The sequence below is a fragment of the Panthera pardus genome, unplaced genomic scaffold (genome assembly GCF_024362965.1).
Source record: "Panthera pardus isolate Hobbes unplaced genomic scaffold, ASM2436296v1 HiC_scaffold_15, whole genome shotgun sequence".
NCBI lineage: Eukaryota > Metazoa > Chordata > Mammalia > Carnivora > Felidae > Panthera > Panthera pardus.
Window position 1 is genome coordinate 1494197 of NW_026526710.1, and position 21748 is coordinate 1515944.

At 55.1% G+C, this 21748-nt stretch overlaps 1 protein-coding gene across 7 annotated transcripts in view; it reads left to right on the forward strand.

The window, feature by feature from the left end:
- Positions 1-21748, forward strand: part of PITPNM2 (phosphatidylinositol transfer protein membrane associated 2) — a 144144-nt gene that overhangs the window by 34097 nt on the left and 88299 nt on the right. The window lies entirely within an intron of this gene.

Genomic DNA, 21748 nt, shown 5'->3' on the forward strand with positions numbered 1-21748 from the left:
CAGGACTAGGGGTGGAGTCTCCCTGTGCTTAGTTCCTTCTCTCCTTCTGCCCTGGATCCTCCTGGGCTTCTTGTCCATCCAATTCCATTTCCTGTCCCCGGGTCTCTGGCACAGGCCTCTGTCCGTCCCCTTTTTGTCATGCCAAGGCCTTCGGGGGGTAGAGCAGGTAAAGTGGTGTTGCCTTTTCTTGTTCTAAACTCCAACAAACACTTCTCGCTGGACACTATTCAGCTAAACACGCTGTGAACACACTGGCCCTGCTGAGCACACAGGGTCCATTATGACCCCGTTTTCCATGAGGAAGCTGAGGCTCAGAGATGGCAAGTGTCTGGCTCAAGGTCACCTAGCAAGTCAGTGGTAGGCTTGGGATTGGACCCCAAGTCTAGACCCTGAAGCACATGACATGGTTTTCCAAATATGGCATGACTTCCCCAAAAGATGGGGTTCAGACTGTGCCCTTCCTTGCCGTCTGGCTCCACGTCAGTCCCTTGCCTCCCCTGGGCCTCTGCTCCTTGCGGCGGAACAGGGCAGGGCAGACAAGGCCTCAGCTGTGTCCCCCTCACTCCTGGGTTTCCATGTTGGCACCGCAGGCTGTTTTCTCTGTAACTGCTCATTCTTTCCAGTTGCTGTAAAAAGGCCTCCAAGTGCTAAGAAGGGAGAGTGCTCTGTTGTATTTTTGTTTTGTTGTCTTGTGTTAATTCACTGTGTGAGAGTCTCGGAATCTCAGCTGCCAGGGTGGGTCTGGGGGAGGGCTGGCAGGGGAACGCAGGCCTGACCCTGAGCCTCCCCGAGGTCGCTCATCATCCTGCTGTGTCCTGCTGGCCTGCGGGGCCCTGGCGAGCCCTTCTCTGCCTGTGAGGCCTGAGCTCTGACGACAGCTTCTTTGCTTCCTGTTTCCTTTTCTACCAGAAGGCAGTTCTTTTTCCTTCCTTACAACTGCATTCCCCACGTATGTGGTTTTAGAGATGGTGGCCTTGTGGCCACCTGATCTGGGAGGGGAGACCCACTTAACCCCAAGAGTTCTCCAGGATTCCTGTGCTTTACTCGTTTATCCCGTGAATAGTTACTGCGTCCTTCATCCATATAGACCAGGTACTACTGTTCTAGGTATTGGGCGCACAGCCGTGAACAGAGAGATGGGAGTCCTGCCCGCGTGGAGTTAGGCTCTCGTGCTTCAGGAACACTCCCTGCCCTACGGTCTCACCTCTGCTCTTTGCACAGGGGAAGATCGTGGTTGCGCCTACCCACCTCTGAACTCCCCCTGGGAGTTTGTGGCCATGACAGGCGTCAGGACCCCTGGGCCCTGGCTGGCAGGAGTGTGTGGAGGGGGTGATGGGGATCGGCAGGCAGCCCTTCCCCAGTGGCTGAGAATGTGAAATCCCCTCCTCGTCCCCACAGTGGGGTGAGGAAGGAAAGGGCTTAAGGAACAGGGTCTATTTTTAGAGGAGCTCTTGCTCCAAAGGAACAGGAGCCCTTCCTTCCAGAAGGTGGGGGTGGGGTCGGTGCAGGGCAGGGGGCTGCTGGAGTTGTTTTCTCCGCTTAGCCTGCCTGTGTTCTTCATCTGCTTGACTTGGATGCAGGGCCGTCCGCAGAGAGGGTTTGCCTGAAAGAGGCAGGGGGAGGGGGGCGTCCCAGCCGGGGGACAGCATCTGCCCTCAGGCACCCACCCAACCCGGAGCAAAGCTGAAGACGTTTGCCATGAGCTGAGCCCGTGGGCAGAGCTTCTAGCATTTGACCTTAACCTCCTCGGATGGGGGCCTGGGGTGGGGGAGGGTCCGCAGGCACAGGTTCAGGGTCCTCACTTCCTTCCTGACTCCCCACACTCGCAGGGAGGGGCGCTTCCTGCCATTGTCTCTGTGAGGCCTCAGCAAGGTCACTGTCTCCTGAGGAGGAAGAGGGCGGATGTCACCAGCAGGACCTCAGCCCACAGCAGCACTGACACACATGTTTTGTCCCTGCCACCCGTGCTGGCCTCCCAGCCTCCCTGCAGCCCAGGACACAGGCCACAGGCAGGGTAGGGGCTCTTCTCCTTCACCTGCAGAAGCTTAACCCTGCCCGGAGCCACCCTAGCAGCTGTCCCCTCAGGGTTTAGGTCGGTGATGATCCGTGGCTGCAGCCAGCTTGCCTGGGCACAGAGAGGCAGGAGCTCGAGGTCAGGAGGCAGGGCCGTGGGACGCCGTGTTGTGTCCTAGAGCAAGGATGCTTCCCACTTCCTGTGTTCCTTTGCTGTCCCCCCACAGTGCTTGGGAGAGAACTGGGTGAGATCTGAGTCCCCCTCCTGTCCCCTCCTGACTTCCCTCTGCCATATTTCTTTTTCTTATGTGGTCCCTTGACACGCAGCCAGCCCTGCCCGGCACCTGGGCCGGAACGTGGAGGGGCTTTCAGCAGAGAGATCGCAGGAGCCTCCCTGCCCACCTACGGCCTCTCTGCTCTTCCTCAGCTCAGGGGCCTCCGGGAAGCCATTCCCTGGCTTTGCCCGCTGACTAGGTGGTGCGCGTCTTCCCGAGAGCATACTTTTGTTTTCATCCAGGTGGCAGAAATGCGTTCCTCCGGCTCCGTGTCGGGTCCCTGCTCCTGGTCACCTGGGGAGGTTTGCACAGGTGCACCGTGGCTCTCAGAGAGCCAGGCTGCAGTGCACTCGGCTCTCGCACTCCAGGGTCGGCAGAGCCAGGGTGAGAAGCCGGCTCAGCCTCCTTCAGGCCGTGTGAGGCCAGGCTGTGGCCCTGTCTCAGCCTCCGTGGTCCCGGCCGGGGCTCCCCCGGAGTTCTGCCCGCAGGCTCTCGGCACTGGCGGCACCCCCCTTCTGGCTGCCTTCTGTTCCCTCTTTCCCCATCTCTGACTTCACTCGGTTTTGAGGATGGGCCCACTGCTTGAATTTCTTGCTCTTCCCCACGTGGTCGTGCACTGACAGACGCCATGTGTATAAGGAGGCGTCTGGAAGCACTTGCTTATGAACTGACCCTTAGACCCACCGGGACCAGGTGCAGTCAGTGTTCTCTGGGTCATTTCCGTGCTTTGTTCCTCCCCGCGTTTCCTGAGCCGCAGACCTGCCTGGAACAATCACTTTGATTCCTGGAGACAGTGTCCAGAGCTTGGGATTCTCAGAGGGACTCCTGAGATGATGCCATTCAAGCTGGAGGTTGTGTGGCCCCAGACTGTTCATTTTAACAGCACGATGGAACCTGCAGATGATCGAAATGTATTCATCCAATGCATTGTAGTCATATGTTCACTCAATATTTAGTGAGTACCCACGATTCTGAGAGCTGGGTATAAAAGAATAATAAAACATTTAAAATGCTGGCCCTCCTGGGCTTATAGTCTAGTGTGGGTATACATACAGTAAACAAATAATGCAGCAAACTATGCAAGACTGACCGATGGGGATCAATGCTAAATTAATGCTAAATGAATGACAAGGCTTCTCAAGTCAGGACAGTTAAGCAAAGGCCTAAAGGCAGCGAAGGAGAAAAAGCCAAGAGGTTATCTGGAGGAGGAGCATCCAGGCAGAGGAGACAGCCTGTCCAAAGGCCCTGAGGCAGGAGCTTGTCCGGGATGTTCTTGAAACTGGAGAGAAGGAGGGAGGGGAAGGGGCTGGAGAAGAAATGAAAGCCCACATGCAGCAGGTCTTTGGAGGTCTTATTGAGACTTTGACTTTGAGCTAGATACGGTGCTGCTGAGGAGTTTGTGCCCAGGAGGGCCAGGCTCCCACTGAGCTTTAAAAGGATGGTTTCTGGCTATTGTGCTGGGAATGGACTGGATGGGGTGGAGGGAGGAAGAGGGGAGGCCAACGGGGAGACTGTTACAAGGGCCCGAGGTGGCAGGCCCTGGACCAGAGGGGCTGCGATGGAGGTAGTGAGGGACTTGGGCTCCAGGCATGTTTTAAAGGTAGGGCCTCAAGGAATCTCTGAGGAACCGGGCAAGCCCTGTGGTGTGGACTTTTAGAAAACAGGTTCTCACAGACTTGGAAGGACTCAGGAGGTCAGCTTTTTTTGCTTACCGTCTGGGGAAACTGAGGACCGGTGAAGGAAGTCACTGCCCAAAGTCACAATGCAAGCTGGTTAGTGGCAGAGCCAAGACTCAGGCTTCCAGCCCCAAATTCAGTGTTTTTGTAGCTGAACTGATGGACAGCTCTGGGCGGGGGACGTGCAGGGGTTCGATGGCTCAGGGAAGGACTGGCTGTGGACCCTGCTGCTGAGTGTGGGGTCCTGGCAGACTGCACCGGCGGGCAGGAATTCAGGGCTCTGAGAGCTGAGAGTTCTGGGTGCCCTGGGCCTTGAACAGCTCTCTCTGGGATGGTGTTTTGACTTGGTCGGACAGAGGTCTGAGTTGGTTGGCCATGTCTGAGCTCTGGGGTAGATCAGTTGGTGCTCTCGTGCATTTTATTAACACTTTATTGAGCTTCTTCCAAGTGCCAGGCCAGAGATAAGATGTGCTTGCTCTCGAGGAGCTAACAGTTCAGGGGAGACAGACAGGTGAACCCACATGCCCCTGGGACAGTGGCAAGCTGTCCACACTGGGGGGATCTCTATCCACGGTCAGGCCGGGCACTGAGCAGATTCTTCAGTCTCCAGATACCCCAGAGAACACAAGCCAGAGGCCGTCGGTACACCAAGGGGGTCATGCTAAATCCACAGTCCATCTCTTGTAACAGAGGGGGCAACGAGGGTCGGTGGGGGCTGGGATCTCAATGCCCTACAGCTGTGTCACCTAGAACAGGTTTCACTTAAACTGTGACGACCCAGTGGCACCCTGAACTTGATTATACTCCCTGGGAGGCAACCTTGAATTTCATCGCTGGGACTTCCTGTGTGCCTCTCTGTGAATAGGGCTGGTGACTTATTTTTAGCTTGCGAGCCTGCTCTAATGATGAACTTTAAGTCACTTGTGACCTTCGCGATGCAGAACAAGGCCTGTGAAGTTCCCGGCTCTGCACAGGGGGGTCTGGGCGTTGTCTTTAGACTCCCCAGCATGAAGGTAAAGACAGATTTTGCTTTGGCTCTCTTTGGTGAAGCTGAAACTATAGGCCAAAGGAGGGAAACCCAGTTTGATTTTTCTTTCGGCCTTTTAACTTGACCTGTCCCCATCACAATAAATGTACCATCAAGGAATGACAGCTTGGAAATTGCTTCCATTGATTGATTTTCAGCTGTCTCCAGAAACGGTTCTCATTGCCCTGTGTTCTGGTTAGCGCCCTGTGACCACGGGTAACAAGAGCGTGGTGCCCAGAAGTGGGAGATCCGGCCACATGCTGAAGAGAGGCGTGAGCCCCAGTGGGCTCGGTGTCCAGCCAGCCTCTGTCCTTCTGTTGGCGTCGTCCTCAGAGGCCAGAGGAGGTGCGAGGACGGCAAGGAAACCAGGCACAAGCTGTTGAGTCCCTTCCTTCCCTACTGTGGGCTGCAGCCTGTCTCTGGGCCTGTCTGCCCTGGGCTGACATGGCTTGACAGGGGATTTCATTCCTGCGGTGCTTCTCACGTGTAGACCCCTTGTCTAGGACAACTGAGGTTGGGTGCTGTGCCCACAGATCGGTGGTGGGTTTCGGGATTCACGCCTCCCCTCTGGGCTCAGTCTCCCTGAGAAAAGGGGGTTTGTCGGCTTGTTCTCATCGAGCAGCTTTCTGGGAGGTGGGTTCCCAGATGGGAGGCATGGCCTTAGGTTGGGCCATCATTTATCTAACATGTATTAAATACCTTCTGTGTGCCTGAGCTGTGCTATGTGCCAGAAGTAAAAATAAATCCAAGTTGTGCTTTGACGGGGGAGAACCATGCCTCCCCTCTTCCCTCTAGATGAGCTTTGCCCTTCTAGGCCATGCACTTTGAGTACTAAAGCCATTGGCACGGGGCTCGTGCTGTTTCCTGTGCCTTTCCCCCTTCTCCGTCTGGTAAACTCCTGTGCGTCCTTCAAAGCCCAACCCAAATGTCCCCTTTTCAAGTTACAGATACTCTTGGGAGATATGGTGCACCCACTCCCTGGTGCTTTGCTGTGAATGAGTTTATTAAGTGGAACCAAGTGGGTGAGGATGAGATAAGATGGCATCTCAGCAGGAGGGACATCTCTTACAGCATGAGTTGCCCCAGGGCCAGCCCATCCCATGACCTGTGCTCTACTCCTGCCACAAGGGGATATCTGAGGTCAGGGACATGTTTTCTTCAACCACTAAAGCATTTCACAAAGATGGCCTAGATTTGAAAGGACTGACGGGAGGAAAGAAAGCAAATGAGAAAACCAGTGTAGAGCATCTCACATGTGCCTGGCACTTAGTAGGTGCTTAATACACACAAGTTCCTTGCCTAACACAAACAAGCAGAGTTGACTATAGATCCCAGGGCTTACAGCTGCCTAGGGACCGCTAGCTGTGCCCCTAGTTGGCAGAGCTCTCTGATCCAGATCTGTGTGGGGCTCGGAGCACATGAGCAAACGGTTCCTTCTGTCTGTGAGGTCAGGAAAGGCTCCTGGGGCTGGGGACCCTTGGAGCTGTGGAGGCAGAGTGTGAAGGAGGGTGTTTAAGGATGCACCTGCCCCAGATGAGACGGCCTGAGTCCCCTCTTTTACACAAGAATGGCCCATGCCGTGCCAGCTCCTAAGCTCTGTGTATGACACAGGAAGCTGGGGACAGGCCTGGCTGGGGACGTGAACAGCCAGCGGAATGCCACAGTGTGGCCGCCAAGCCTGCCCAGCCTGCCCCCCCCCGCCCCCGCCCTAGGCAAGAGGGACTCCCCCTGCTCTGTCTCCCCGAGCATGCTGGGCTTGTACGCTTCTGGTTTTGTACTGCTTGGTGATTTTTTAGCAAGCAGCTGGGCCGAAATATAATTTATGGAGCTTACAATTCCCCCATTTAAAGTGTACAATTCAATGAGATTTCATATATTCGCAGACTTACGCAACCATCAGAGATTTTTGGAACATTTTTATCACTCCAAAAAGAAACCCGTACTCCTTTGCTGTCACTCCCCTTCCCCCACCCCCTGGCAGCCACTAATCTGCTTTCTGTCCCTATGGATTTGCCTGTTCGGGACATTTCGTGTAATGGGATCGTACACTGTTTGGCCTTGAGTGACCAGCTTCTTTCACTCAGCATCATCTTTCAGGATTTATCCGTGCTTCTCTTCTATTTTTGGCTATTACAAATAACGCTGCTGTGAACACTCATGTACAAGCGTTTGTGTGGACTTCGGTTTCATTCCTCCTGAGTATGTACTGGGGAGCGGAATTGCTGGGTCATATGGTAACTCAATGTTTAACATTTTGAGGAGCTGGAGGCTTTTCCAAAGCAGCTGTCCCATTTTACAGTGCACATTAAAAAAAACCTTTTTTAATGTTTATTTTTGAGAGAGAGAGAGAGAGAACGAGAACAAGTGGGGGAGGGGCAGAGAGGGAGACACAGAATCCAAGCAGGCTCCAGGCACTGAGCTGTCAGCACAGAGCGCAACTCTGGGCTCGAACTCACCCACCTCGAGATCATGACCTGAGCCGAAGTTGGACACTTAACTGACTGAGCCACCCAGGCCCCGCCCCCACATTTTAAAAAATACTGACAGACATGGAGAGTTGGGCCAGAATGGGCGAGGGCTCCTACTGGGAAGGAGGGAGAGGGTAGGTCTCCCAGGGGCTAAAGATCCATACTGGGTGGAGGTGTCAGGGACCAGCCCAGAGGCCCTGTCAGAGAACGCCCCACCCAGGCCACAGATACAGCCACAAGGATGCCGAGTGAGCCTCCTCAATCCCATTTGCTCAAAGGCTCTGCTCCTGAGATCTGCGATGGGGCCCAGCCCTTCTTAGTCTGACTCCATCTCACCACCCTTGACCCTGCACTCCTACCACTGCCATTCCCCAGTCAGACCATGCACTTTGAGTACTAAATCATTGGCTCATGATACTCCCTGTGCCTTTCCCCCTTCTCTCCTGGTAAACTCCTATGCATCCTTCAAAGCCCAACCAAAATGCCCCCTCTTCTATGAAATCTTCCCCATCAGGCTATCAGCTGGTGCCTTCTCTCTATTGCAGCTGCACTCTGTTCCTTCCTCTATTAATACATCAGGTGCTCAAATGAGCGCCTGTCCCCTATCCCAGAAGGTGACTTATTCCAGGATGCTGAAACTGAGGACCAGGAAAGGCCCACCGGTTCCCCTAAGGTGCCTGCTCTTCTTCCCTGCCCGGCCAGGCTGTCTCCGAACTGTCCTCCCTTCCAGGAGGTGGAAAGTGGCTGGGTAAGCTGGAGACTGTGCACATACTTCCACTGTGAGCTGAGCGCCTGTGTCCAGGTGGGAGGGGGTGAGGCGGGAGGACGTGTCCCTGCAACCTTGGTGCACGGGTGACCTGCTTTTTTGTGAGCGCGTGTCCGGGAACCTGCAGAGCCCTCCTGCCCACTCCCTTTGAGTCTCCGTTCTGTCTCTGAGCCGATTAACACGCTGACGTCCATCAGGAGATCACGTCACTTTTGGTCTCCCTGTAGCCCGGCAGCTGAGATGTATTGTTCTGTACTCGTCCACCGCACCACTACAGAGGGCCGTGGCCGGCAGGGAGAGAGGGATTATGTTGTTCCCATCTGGCTTCAGCTGCCTTGCCGGCCCATCCAGCTGTTCCCTGTTACCCACTGCCAAGCAGCAGATGCCGGGGGTGAGGTCAGCCTGGGAGCTGGGGACCTGCCCATCATCTTCACGTGAATGTCTTCAAGGCTATTTCTGGCTGCACCATTATCCCAACGGCTTCGGGGGATAAATATAGACACGGATTGAAAAGCCCCAGTGGCAGGCAAGCAGGCAGGCAGTGCTGGAGAGTGTGCGGACGGGGTACTTGGCTATAAATAAGTCTGCTAGAACACCCCCCCCAGCCACGCCGCCACCAGCCGTGTGTGGAAAGACAGATTTCCTTGCCGACTCCGTCCCAAAGCCCACGTGTGCCTGGGGGCCCCGGGGGGCAGAGGAGGGAGAGGGGAGGATGCAGGTGTGTCGGGACCTCGTGCAGATGGGCTGGTTGCTGGGAGTCGCTCCCCCGTAGCGCTCCTTAGAGTAGCTTGCAAAGGGGAATGGCCAGTGGCCCCCGCGGGAGTCCTAGGGACAGCTACGCGGAGGGACAGGATGTTGTGCTAAGAACCGTGGTCTGGTTCAGCTCCTCTCCTCAGCTCAGTCTCCCCAAGGCCTGGTTCCTGTTGCAGGGCTGCCCGCAGACAAGGGCTGGGCCTTAGGTGGTTCTGGGGCCCGGGCGGCAACGAGGCTTTCTCAAGCCTCATGCCCGTCTCCTCTTCTGCTTCCTCCCTGCCTGGATCCACCCTCCTGACAAGATCACAGCTTTGTTTATCTTCTGCTTCCCCTGTCCTCACTGCTCAGTCGAGGGAGTGACCCTTGTTTAGGCTGGCGTTGCAGGGGAGGGGTCCAGTCGCTCCCTGGACCTTTCCCTTCCTCTCTCTTGTCTTCCTTCCTGCCCATTTCCCCACTGCCTCCTCCTGGGCGGGAGCAGGTAGCTGGGGCTGGCGTAGAGTGAGGAACAGGACGCGTGCCCGAGAGATACTTCTCATGGACGAGGAGAGTAGTCGGTAAGCTGGCAAGAATCCTGTGAGCTCCCCGTGAATAAAATATTGTTTCTGTGCAATCACCGAGCCAGGGAAGCGGCTTCCCGTGAGCCCGCTCGCCTCCTGTGGCCTTGGCCAACAGAGGCTGAGAGCTGGAGTGTGCGAGAAGAGCCGGTGCGGGGAAGAAGTCACACTTGGTAACACTGCCTGCATAGACCCTGCCCGAGGGCTTGCTGCCTGCACATGGGGAGTGGGCAGCTGCTGCGTGGGGGTGTGGCCAGGCCTGCAGAGGAGGAGGGGCTATGCCCCTGCCCCACGGTTATCCTAGAGATCCTAGAGCTGGTGGCTTTAACCCCGAGTGTGGGCAGGGAGCTGAGATGAACTGTCTGATGAACCCCCACTCTCAGGAGCTCGTTGGACACTGGACGGGACAGGGTCTGCCCAGGGTGGTGATGGTGCTACACGCCTGTGGGGATGGGGCAGGGAGCCCAGGGAGGAAGGTCTCCGGTGCTGGTACTTGCATTCACCCCATGCAATGCCAAGTTCACCCCACAGCTGAGGTGCGGTCGGCATAAGCGGGGAGGGCCTTCCCTGCAGAAGGAACAGCCTACGCAAAGGCATGGAGGCACGGTGGGTCCCACTGTGAGTCTGGTTAGGGGGTGTGCTGGGAGGCCAGGCAGGGTGGAGGGAAGGAGCCAGGTGTGTGGGTGGTCGTGTGCTGCTTAAGGAGCGTGGATGTCCTCTTGAGAGCTGAGGGGAGCGTGGAGGGGCTTTTATCCCGGGAATGTCATGCTCTGATGCGGGTATCAGAAAAGGGCTTCATCTGGCTTCGTGTGGATGACAGGTCGGAGGCGGGGGGAGGAGGGGGCAGGCTGATGGCAGCGTCCCGATATCTTGCTTTGTCGAGTGCATACCTGAGAGATTTTTTTTTGTTTTTAACTGAGCCTGTAAAACCGGGACGTACGCGTGTGGGTGCACGCCCGAGAAAGTGGGATTTCTCAAGATGGCAGTGCTGAGCTGCGGTCCGCAGACGCCCGGCGTGAAGCCACCACCGGCTCCCCTTGTCACCGGAGGGGTGACTTTGTCCAGCAGGCTTGGCCCCCTGCCAGTGACCCGGGTCTGGAGCCAAGATAACTGACCCCCAAGGGTCTCAGCCCTTGACCTGGGGTTCCCTGGAACCCCGAGTCAGCTGGCTATAAAGAGATGTCAACGTGTGCCTCTCAGCATTCTCTCCGCCTCTGCCACTGCTCTCCCCTCCTTACGCTAGTGCTGAGTGAGTCTAGCACCCCAAAAGAGAAGTATCTCTAAAGTGTTGTTTGACAAAAAGATAAACATGTTTGCTTAAGCGAGCCACAGGACCCAGAAGTTAATCTGGTCATGTAAATATTTTCATGTATTTACGATTCTGCGGGTGTATTTTGATAGAAGAAAGGAGAGATTTGTGTGGCCCTGACCCTGCCTTCGGGGAGAGGGTGTGATGTTGACTACTGAGTGCATGAGTCAGAGGTCCCACACTGCTCTGGAGCCCTGCTGTCTGTCTGCAGGGGCTGAGAAGATCAGAGCCAGGACGCTCCCAAAGGCCACGCAAGGCCGGGCCTCCGTTTCTCCGATGGGGCCCGGAAGGAAGTCGTTTCTGTCCTCAGCAACCCCTCGGACACAAAACGTGTGGGTCCTTCACGCCAAGCAGTTCTCCGGTTCTCCGTGGACACCAGCTGTGCGTCCGGTGTGTCCGTTCCATTCTTACACTAGCGCCCCCCAGTTGGCACAGACCCCATGGGTTAAGGGCTCGGTCCCACAACTGCCTTCCATTTCAGATGCCTTTCGATCCCAAGTGACGGGTCCTGGGTTCCCCGCTCTTCTGTCCAATCTGGCTACAAAGGCGGGCTTCCCATACACCCCTCTGTCTGCCTCCGGTTGGATCATTCGCTAGAATGGTTCGCAGAACTCAGGAAACGTTTGCTGATGTTTGTTGGTTTATCATAAAGGGTGTGATAAAGGACACAGATGAACAGCCCGATGAAGAGGCATGCAAGGTGAGGTCCGGAAGGCTCCCCACCTCAGCAGCTTCTGTCCCTGTGGATTCAGAGAGTGCCACCCTTCCAGATGTCAACCTGGAGGCTCTCTGAACCTATCGTTCGGGATTTTTATGCACAGATGATTCCATCGTTGTCACTGTGGTTAGTTCAATCTCTAGCCCCTTCTCCCCTCCTGGGGGTAGGGGAAGGGGTGGGTAGGGGCTGGTCACTGGGGCTTCCTCTGGGGAGCTCAGCCTCCAGCTCATTAGCATACAGAAGACACTCTCATCATTCAGGAAATCACAGGAGTTTTAGGAGCTCTGCGGAGGCCAGAAAAGGAAGCAAAGACCAAATATGTATTTTTTATTATGTCACAAGATCATAGGGAAACTGATCCCTGAGGAGGCTGGGTGAAGGGACATGCGTTCAGAGCCACCCAAGGGACGCAGCAGCAAGAGCCTGGGCTTTCCCAGGGCCGCACCCAGACCCACCGGGCCCTCTCGGGTCTGTCCTGGCACCTGTGGAAGGCACTTCCTTGCAGGCCCAGGAAGATGGAAAGCTGAGGGCCCTTGCTTGGCCCTTGGGGACCCCCAGAGGTGCTCCTGGACCCTCTCTGTCTTGCCTTGAACCCTGCCCTGCGGCCATCCAGCCCTTGCTGGTGGACCTGGCTCAACCCTGCTCCCTCACCCACCTGCTTCCTGTTAGGCCTCCTGAGACGAGCAGAGCAGGTGGCCTGTGCCCGGCTCGTGTGGTCTGGAAGGCAGGCCAGTGCCGGGCTGAGGTCCTGAGCCTTAGAGACAACTTGGATTTGGATTCTGCCAGGTGCTGTCACCCTGGGAGCCTTATCAGTCAGACTCTGCAAAACGGGAATGTCACCTCCTAGAGTTTGAGGGAGGGTGAAAGAAAGCGCATCCGGGTAGGCGAGCTAACTAATGCGCATTGGTTGCCTTACCCGCCCTTTTCAGCTGCCCTTTGAAGGAGATGGCGGTGGCACAGACGCAGAAGCGAGGCCCAGGGAGGTGCTCGGAGAGGCCCGAGCGGCTTCCCTGTGCCTCCTCAGCTCCGTTCCCCTGATGGGTCACCTGAGCTGAGATGGCCCCCTCGGGATGTAGGGTCGGCCTGGGTTGGCAAGGCTGAAAGGAGATAAGCGCTCCTGAAAGAAGTCACCTGGCTCCGTAGAAAGCTTGTAATGTGGGCAGAGGCAGCCGCCGCATGTGGCGGGGTGAAACCTGGCCTGTTTGACGGTGTTTTGGGGTGCTCTCTCCCCGACCAGGCTTTCACGTCCTCCCCGTCTGCACTGGGCCAGCTGCAGCCTCAGACTCCAGTCTCTGGCCGGGGTCGCAGGCTTTGTCCTTGAGATGACCAGGTGCCGACGGGGTTCGGCTCTGCCTCTGCAAACTTCGGATTCCTCACCGTGGACCCCGGTCTTCTCTGGCCACTGTCCCCCAGCTGGTGCTGGTGGGTGGGCGTTGGGGGAGCGGGGCTCGTCCAGGGTGCCTGGCCCCTGCCCCAGAATGATACACACTTTTCATTCCTCTTGGCATCAGGTGTCATCACTGCTGTCTGTGGCTGCTGTTGGTTTAGCAGAGGTGAGAGAGGCACGGCCAACCTGTAGTCAGACCCTGTTCGCCCACAAACCAGCTGGAGGTCAATGTGTTGTTGCCTTTGGTCTCAGGGTTGGGAACTTTAAAGATGGGGAGCAGCAGGGGCACCTGGGTGGCTCAGTCGGTTGAGCCTCCGACTTCGGCTCAGGTCATGATCTTGCGGTTCACAAGTTCGAGCCCCACGTCGGGCTCTGTTCTGACAGCTCGGAGCCTGGAGCCTGCTTCGGATTCTGTGTCTCCCTCTCTCTTTCCCTCCCCTCCTCATTCTCTCTCTCTCTCTCTCTCTCTCTCTCTCTCTCTCAAAAATAAACATTTAAAAAAAACTGGGAGCAGCAGTTTCTGCCCAGGGCCACTACCACCTGTTCTCCGGTTCCTGGGGTGGGGGGGGGGGGGGGAGGGGAGGGGGGTGGGTGAGGAGAGCTGCGTCTCCTTGTTTTCCCTCCCAGTGCTGGCCCCGGAGGGACTGACGATCCCCTGAGCTGTGGTCACACTGGTGAGGGGGCTGCGGAGTGATGGACGGGGGCAAGGCTTGGGGGCAGAGCGAGCCTCCACTTAAGAGCCTCTTCCATCAGTTGTTAACGAATACTAGTCTGATTTTTGCATGTTTTATTTTTATTTATTTACTTTCTTAAATATTTTTTTAATGTTTATTTTTGAGAGAGACAGAGAGCGAGCAGGGAAGGGGCAGAGAGGGGGACAGAGGATCCAAAGCAGATCCGAGCTGTCAGCAGAGAGCCGGACGCGGGGCTCAAACTCACAAACCATGAGATCACGACCTGAGCCGGAGTCGGATGCTCAACCCATTGAGCCACCCAGGGGCCCCATTTTTGCATATTTTAAATAACGGCTTTATGGAGATACAATTCACATCCCCTACAATTCACCCATTTAAAGTGTGCAAATTCAATGGTTTTTAGTACAATTGACCCTTGAACATCACAGGTTTGAACTGTCCACTTATACGTGGATTTTTTTTTCAGTAGATTTGGGACAGGTCTGTAAATGTATTTCCTCTTCTGAATTTCTTAGTAATTTGTTTTTTCACCGGCTTCCTTTATTGTAAGAATACAGTATTTATTAATACATAGAACATATACCAAATACGTGTTAATGGACTGTGAGATCGGTCAGTCTTGTGGTCAACAGTAGGCTGTTAGTAGTTACGTTTCTGGAGAGTCAAAAGTTATACACAGATCCTCAATCACTCGGGGTGGGGGGAGCCCCATAAGCCCTGTGTTGTTCAAGGGGAACTGTATTTTCCCGGATGTCTGTAATCATTGCCACGATGAGTTTTAGGACATTTTCATCACTCCTAGACACCTCCCCCTGTTGCTCCCTGAACCCCAGCCCCTGGCAGCCATTCATCTGTTTTCTGCCTCCATGGATTTGCCTGCTCCGGACATCTCATATAATGGAATCATACACTATGTGGCCTTTTGTGACCAGCTGCTTTCCCTGAGTGTCATATTTCCAAGTTTATTCATGTTGTAGCATGTGTTAGTGTTTCATTCTTTTTTATGGCAGAACAATACCCATTGTATGGATGGACCACATTTTGGTTTTCCATTTTTATTTTTTATTTTTATTTATTTTTAATTTTTAAAAAATTTTTATTCATTTTTGAGAGATAGAGACAGACTACAAGTGTGGGAGGGGCAGAGAGAGAGGGAGACACCGAATCCGAAGCAGGCTCTGGGCTCCGAGCTGTCAGCACAGAGCCTGGTGCTGGGCTTGAACCCACAGACCATGAGATCATGACCTGAGCCAGAGTTGGACGCTTAACCAACTGAGCCACCCAGGCGGCCCGAGTTTTATTTTTCAAGAGAGAGAGTAAGAGAGCAAGCAAGGGATACGGGCAGAGGGGGAGAGGGGGAGAGAGAGAGAGAGAGAGAAAGAGAGAGAGAATCCTTTTTGTTTAATTTTTAAAAAACGTTTTATTTATTCTTGAGAGAGAGAGACAGAGCACAAACAGGAGAGGGGGCAGAGTGAGAGAGGGACACAGAATCGGAAACAGGTTCCAGGCTCTGAGCTGTTAGCACAGAGCCTGACGAGGGGCTTGAACTCACAAGCTGTGAGGTCATGACCCAAGGTGAAGTTGTATGCTTTACCCACGGAGCTACCCAAGCACCCCAAGAATCCTTTTTTTTTTTAAGTTTATTCATTTTGAGAGAAAGAGCCGGGGAGGGGCAGAGAGAGAGAGAGAGAGAGAGAGGGAGAGAGAGAGAGGATCCTAAGCAGGCTCCTGTCAGTTCAGAGCCCAACACGGGGCTCAAACCCACGAGCCATGAGATCATGACCCAAGCTGAAATCGAGTCAGATGTTTAACCAACTGAGTCCCTCAGGCACTCTGAGAGAGAGAGGGAGAGAGAGGATCTTAAGCAGGCTCCATGGCCAGTGGAGAACTCGATCCCATGACCCTGGAATCATGACCTGAGCCAAAATCAAGAGTCAGACGCTCAACCGACTGAGCCACCCAGGCGCCCCCCTTTTGCCATTATTAAAGGGTGATTTTCCATCTCAAGCAGAGTTCTGAGCTGCCGAGGGGATCGGGGGAACACTGAGTAGAGAATGTGAACAGCACAAACTGTGGCTTCCAAGAGGGGCGCCCGAGGGTGGAGGGTGTCCTTTCCCTGAGCAGCCGCCCGGGAGGGAGAGGGAAGAATTAGGAGACCAGGCGCAAGAGTGCCTGTTTCAGGTTTCCTGGTGACTTTTCTTTCCTGTTTCCGTGTGAGACAGGGAGATACTCTGCCCCAGCCAAGACGGTGGTCTCTCTGAAGGAGGCCTGGGTCCCGCGGCTGGCACCCTGGAGCGTGTATGTCCCGAGGCCTTGCTTTGAGGTGGCCTCTACTGCCTCAGGGAGCCCTGCGGGCAGATCCAGAAGGAGCCCAGATTAGAGCCTGCCTGATTGATCACAACCCAGGGATTAGGGGAGGGCAGTTAAGCATTTGTTCAATCTTGCCCTAATTGTCTCCTCTTTTCAGGCAGAATGACTAGTACTCCTCCTGTTTAAGGCTGTGCTTTGTGAACAATAGAGTCTTGGATTGAAAGGCACCATACCTCTCAGCTGTTTGCAGGCCACACCTGAGCCGCGGCTGGTTCTGAGGTCCGGAGGTTACAGCCAGGGGTCCGGGGGTCGCAGGGAAGATTCTGTAGCAGGTGGGGCCTGCTCCACCCGCCCCCAAGTGGGAGTGCAGAGCACTGGCTGGAGGCTTTACTGTAGGGCCACGTCCGGGTCCAAAACTAAGCAGCAGGGCAAGGAGGCGCAGAGAAACAGCTCCCGGACCGTCTCCCAGAGGCGGGCGCCGCTGGACGCTTTGTGCGCTTTTTAAGTTTCACTCTCGCATCAGCCCCGCAAGGCGGGGGCGATGGCTGAGGGCCTCTCTGTGCAGGGCGTTCTCCCGGCTTGTGAGTGGATCGGGGCAGCTGTTACCCTCCAAGGCCGGAGTCCCCTGTGCACAGTGGGTGGCCCCGGGAGGAGGGCTGGTCTTCATAGGAATTGCAGGCTGGTGGAGATGTGGGGCGAGGCTTCCTGGGTCTGACAGCCGAAGGCTCTGGGTGGCGGCCCCGCCTGGGGGTTGTAACGTCGCCGTCTTTTAAAATTGAGGCACCCGGCCATCTCAGTCGGTGGAGCACACAGCTCTCGATCTCGGGGCTGTGAGTTTGAAACCCCACGTTGGGTGTAGAGATTCCTTAAAAATAAAGTCTTAAGAAATAAATAAATAAAATATATCAGCAGGGCCGCCCCTTATGTTTGTTTGGCAGCAGGCACTTCTTGCATTTGGGCCTTAAACAGATGGTGACGCTGGCCTCTGTGTCCCCCCTGCCCCCCGCTCACCCCCACCCAGGCCTGTGTGGGAGAAGGGTAATCAGCATCGAGAACCACCACCCCTACGTGGAGAAGTTAGATTTGTGGACTTGATAACCTCCCTGTCCTCTGTGGTGTGAGGACAAAGTGGGCAAAGCTGAGAAGCCTCTGTTCTCTCCGAGACAGAAGGCAGCTCTCAGGCCGTGTGTTTCACCTGTGTCCTGCCTCTGAGCGGCTGTTCCCGGGGTCACGCATCACTCAGGCGCTTCTGGAAGCCCGTCTCCTAATGAAGTGGCTGCGGAAGGGGATCCTGCCGTGAAGTCAGGCACCTCAGAGCAGGTGAGGAGCAGGACCGAGTGAGGAGGCGCTCCTTGCTGTTTCTGCAAGGCCGCTGGTGGCTGGCGGCCCGGCCCCATCAGCGAGGGGGTGACCGTGTGGGCCGCCTGCCCCTGTGCTGCTTCTCGGGAGCCTTCCTCCTGGGTGCCTACAGCCACCCCCCCCCCCCCCCCCCCCCCGCCCCCAGCGCTGTCCTCCCCGCTCCGAAGAGTCCCGGCAGGTTCCCGCAGGGAGCCTCGAGTCAGACACGAGTCTCGTGAGCCATTAGAGCAGCTGCTGGTGTTTAGTGAGTGTTGCCCAGCCCCCCGGGGCCCGTGCTGGACGCTTCTCTCACGTGATCTCATCTCATCTTCCCAATGACCCCACCAAGTCCGCACCGTGATTAACCTTATTTTGTGAATGTGGGAACACAGGGATGAGGGGACGTGGCGGGGCCCCACCGGCCTGGCTTTGGACTCCTTTTGGAGGCCCCGTTGCCCGGCGGGGGGCCCCTGGGGTCCCCGGGCAGGACACAGTGCCTGTCAGAGCTTCACTTTCTACATCTGTGGAAAGAAGAGGGACAAGCCGGCCTCCCAGCTCTGCCCTGAGGATAAAAGGACATGGGCTGGGACTAGACTTATCAGTGTCCACGGTGGCCCCCTGCCGTCACAGCCCCGCCGACCTGTGTAGCCCAGGGATGTTGGGGAAAGGATGGAGCGTGACGGCCGGCCAAGGCACAGTGTGGCGTGTGCCGTCCTCTCCTGCGGATCTCTTGCTCTGGGAAGCCGGCCACCATGTCATGAGGACCGGCCAGCCGCTCTCTAGAGAGGTCCGGAGAGGTGGTGAGGAACTGAGGCCTCTTGCCCACAACCAGCACTAACTTCTTGGTCCCATGAGTCAGTTCCCTCACGAGTGGCTCTTCTGGCCCCAGTCAGGGCTTCCGATGTCACTGCAGCCCTGGTCAGCATCTTGGCAGTGACCTCCCGAGAGATCTGGAGCCCGAACCACCCAGCCCAACCGCTCTTAGGGTCTTGAGGCACAGAAACAGTATGAAACTAACGTTTATTGTTGTTTTTTTTTTTAATTTTTTTTTAACATTTATTTATTTTTGAGAGACGGGGAGAGACAGAGCATGAGTAGGGGAGGGCCAGAGAGAGAGAGAGGGAGACAGAGAATCCGAAGCAGGCTCCAGGCTCCGAGCTGTCAGCGCAGGGCTCCACGTGGGGCTCAGAGTCCCGAACGGTGAGATCATGACCTGAGCCACAGTCAGACTCTTAACCGACTGAGCCACCCAGGCGCCCCATATGATTATTTTTTTTATAAAGTTTATCTATTTTGAGAGAGAGCGTGCACTCATATGCACACATGGCAGAGAGAGAGGGAAAGAGAATCCCAAGCAGCCTTCGTGCTGTCAGTATAAATCCCAGCGCGGGGCTCGAACTCATGAACGGTGAGATCATGACCTGAGCCACAGTCAGACTCTTAACCGACTGAGCCACCCAGGCGCCCCTAAACATTTATTGTTTTAAACAACTCAGTTTTGGGGTAATTTGTTACCCAGCCGTAGACACCCAACACACAGTGCCATACGTGCTCTTTCCTTTCTGATGTTTCTCTAAGTGTTCCCTGTTCGTGGGCAAATCTCGTCGTCTTTCCAGTGGCCACAAAGGTGCCCGTTGGTCGGCTCTCCCTCATAATTGCAGGTCTGTTGGCTGGCAGGAAGGCCTTTACACAGAGCACTGCGGTTTGTCACGTTCAGAACGCAAAGGTCACATCTGCTTTGCCAGTACACAGGACTTGCCGTCCTTGGGCTGAGCTTGATGGCTGGCAGGGAGGTGACGGGGCACAGGGAGGCAAAGGAGGAAGGAGCCTGGTGCACAGATCCCTGGCTGATCCACCGGTTTCTCTGGTTTCGTTTGCATGTGTGCTTTTGTTGAGGGCGAGGCACGGATGTTCTGGAACTTTTCAGTCTGAGGATGGGAGAAAATTTGTCTTCTTTCTCCCCAGCATTCCTTGTCTTTCTCTTCCCTTGGCACAGTTTTACAGACCACTTGGGACTGGAGTGGTTCCCTTTTTCCCGGGCTGGTCTGCAGAGAGCAAGGCCTGGGCCCGTCGGAGAACCAAGGGCAGCTGCTGGTCTTTGCGGGACAGGGCTCTGGACCGGCGGCAAGGGTGGCGAGGGCTCCCTTTGGAAGTGGGCCGGACGTCGGAAGGCCACAGAAAGAAGACAAGGAAGGTGCAGGCTGGGCAGGGAGGCCTGGGTGCAGTTGGCCTGCTTTGTGGGAGCCAGACTGGCTGGCGGGTCAGAAGAACTGCCCTGGCCTGAGGGCAACGTGCACTTACAGCCTCTGCCAGTGATGCCACTGCTGCTGGCACAAAACATGCAAACGGGCTGACCTGGCTGGCCAGTTTTAAGAGAGTGCCCTGCGGGTCGGGTGGGAGTGGAGACAGTTTTACAACCTCAGGCTTCTCCAAGTTTGCACACAGGGGCCCTAGATATTCCCTGTAAGATGCCTCACTGAAGTCCGGGTGACTGCCATGTCCTGAAGGACTTGTCCCTTACCTTCTCAGTCTCCAGGAAAAGTAAGATGACTTCATGTGGGATGAGGAGAGAGACCGCTGTGTTCAACTTGGCTTGGTCTGCTCTGTCTTATTGACTTTATGTGCCTTTAAACTTTTTTTTTTTAATGTTTGTTTGTTTATTATTTTTTTAAAGTTTTATTTATTTTTTTTTTGAAAGAGAGAGTGTGTGCAGGCAGGGGAGGGGCAGAAGGAGAGGGAGACAGAGAGAATCAGAATCCCAAGCAGGATCCACAGGGTCAGCGTGGAGCCCGATGCGGGGCTCGAACCCACAAACCGTGAGATCATGACCTAAGCCAAAACCAAGAGTTAGACACTTAACTGAGCCACCCAAGAGCCCCAAATGTTTATTTATTTTTAAGAGAGAGAGTGTGTGTGCAAGTGGGGTAGGGGCAGAGAGAGCGGGGGACAGAGGGCTCTGTGCTGACAGCAGAGAGCCCTATGCGGGGCTCCAACCCACAAACCGTGAGATCATGACCTGAGCTGAAGTCGGGCACTTAATCGACTGAACCACCCAGGCGCCCCCGTATGTGCCTTTAAAAAGCTTTGTTGTACGTATTTCATTGTCTAGTTATCCCTAATTAATTCACTCAACAGAGCTTATTTAAAAAAGAAAAAACGCAACACTTTTTATTGAGCTGTAACAAATGTGTAGAAAATGTACAAATACTAAGTAAGTGCATTGCTGATGACTTTGTATAGACTGACTCCAGACCAACTAACAGGACATCATTAGTGCCCAGAAGCTCCCGCCACTTGTCTGCCAACCAGCTTCCTTTTTTTTTTTTTTTTTTTTTTTTTAAGGTTATTTACAGAGAGAGGATGAGCAGGGGAGAGACAGAGAGAGGGAGACAGAGGATCTGAAGCAGGCTCTGTGCTGACAGCAGTGAAGCAGATGTGGGGCTCGAACTTACAAACTGCAAAATCATGACCCAAGCTGAAGTCGGATGCTTAACTGACTGAGCCACCCAGATGCCCCCCACCTTGCCTTCTAAAGCCATCAGCAGTTTTTGAACAGCACTCGCATGCCAGACATTGTTCTGAATCCTGGAGATTGAGCAGTGAAAAAGATAAACTGTTTGGCGATGCTAAAACGCCAGGAAGGAAAATAAGAGAATAGAGTGGAGAGAGAGGATAGGGTGGTAGGGGGTTTTAGATAGGATAGTCAGAGAGGACCTCTCTGTAGAAACCTACATAGACTTAGGAAACAAGTCACATAATGTCTGGGAAAGGAGGAACAACAGGTGCAAAGGCCCTGAGGTAGTAGTGTGCTTGGCAAGTTTGAGGAACAGTGGGGAAGCCAGGGTGGCTGGAGCCAAAGGAGACAGAAGAGGTGCTGGGAGACAGTCAGGGGCCCAGTCTTGGAAGACTTGGAGGTCACGGTAGAGACTCTGGTCTCGATTCTAAGTGTGAAGAGAGTTGCTGGAGGGTTTGAGATGGAGGAGTGACGTACCCTAGGTACGTTTTTAAGTGCTCGCTTTGGCCGCCCTGCACTGGTAACGCCCTGGGAGACCAGATAGAAATTCAGTGCTGCAGGAGCCTACCTAGCACAGTGGTTACTGAAGAGGTTTGCAGATAGCCTTTAGGAAGTGGCACAGAGGGGGGCGAATCACCTCTGTGAAGGAGTTGAAAACAGCTTGCCCTTTAGCTATGTGCAGGGACTCCCGTGTCTCCCTTGGCGGGTGTGGGCTTTCAGGTGTCCCCTGGGTCTCTGAGCTCCTGGGACGTCGGAGCCGGGCACGGAGATACTGCTCCCCTGCTGCACCCCAGCCGCGTTCTGAGGGAGTCAATGCACTCTCGGTGCTGACCAGTGCAGCTGGCTGGATGGGACTAACTATGTGGATCTTGGGCTTGACATTGGAGACCTTCAGGAGAAACCAGGCCAGTATAGCCCTGCTGTGGGCTTCCCCAGGGGATCTGC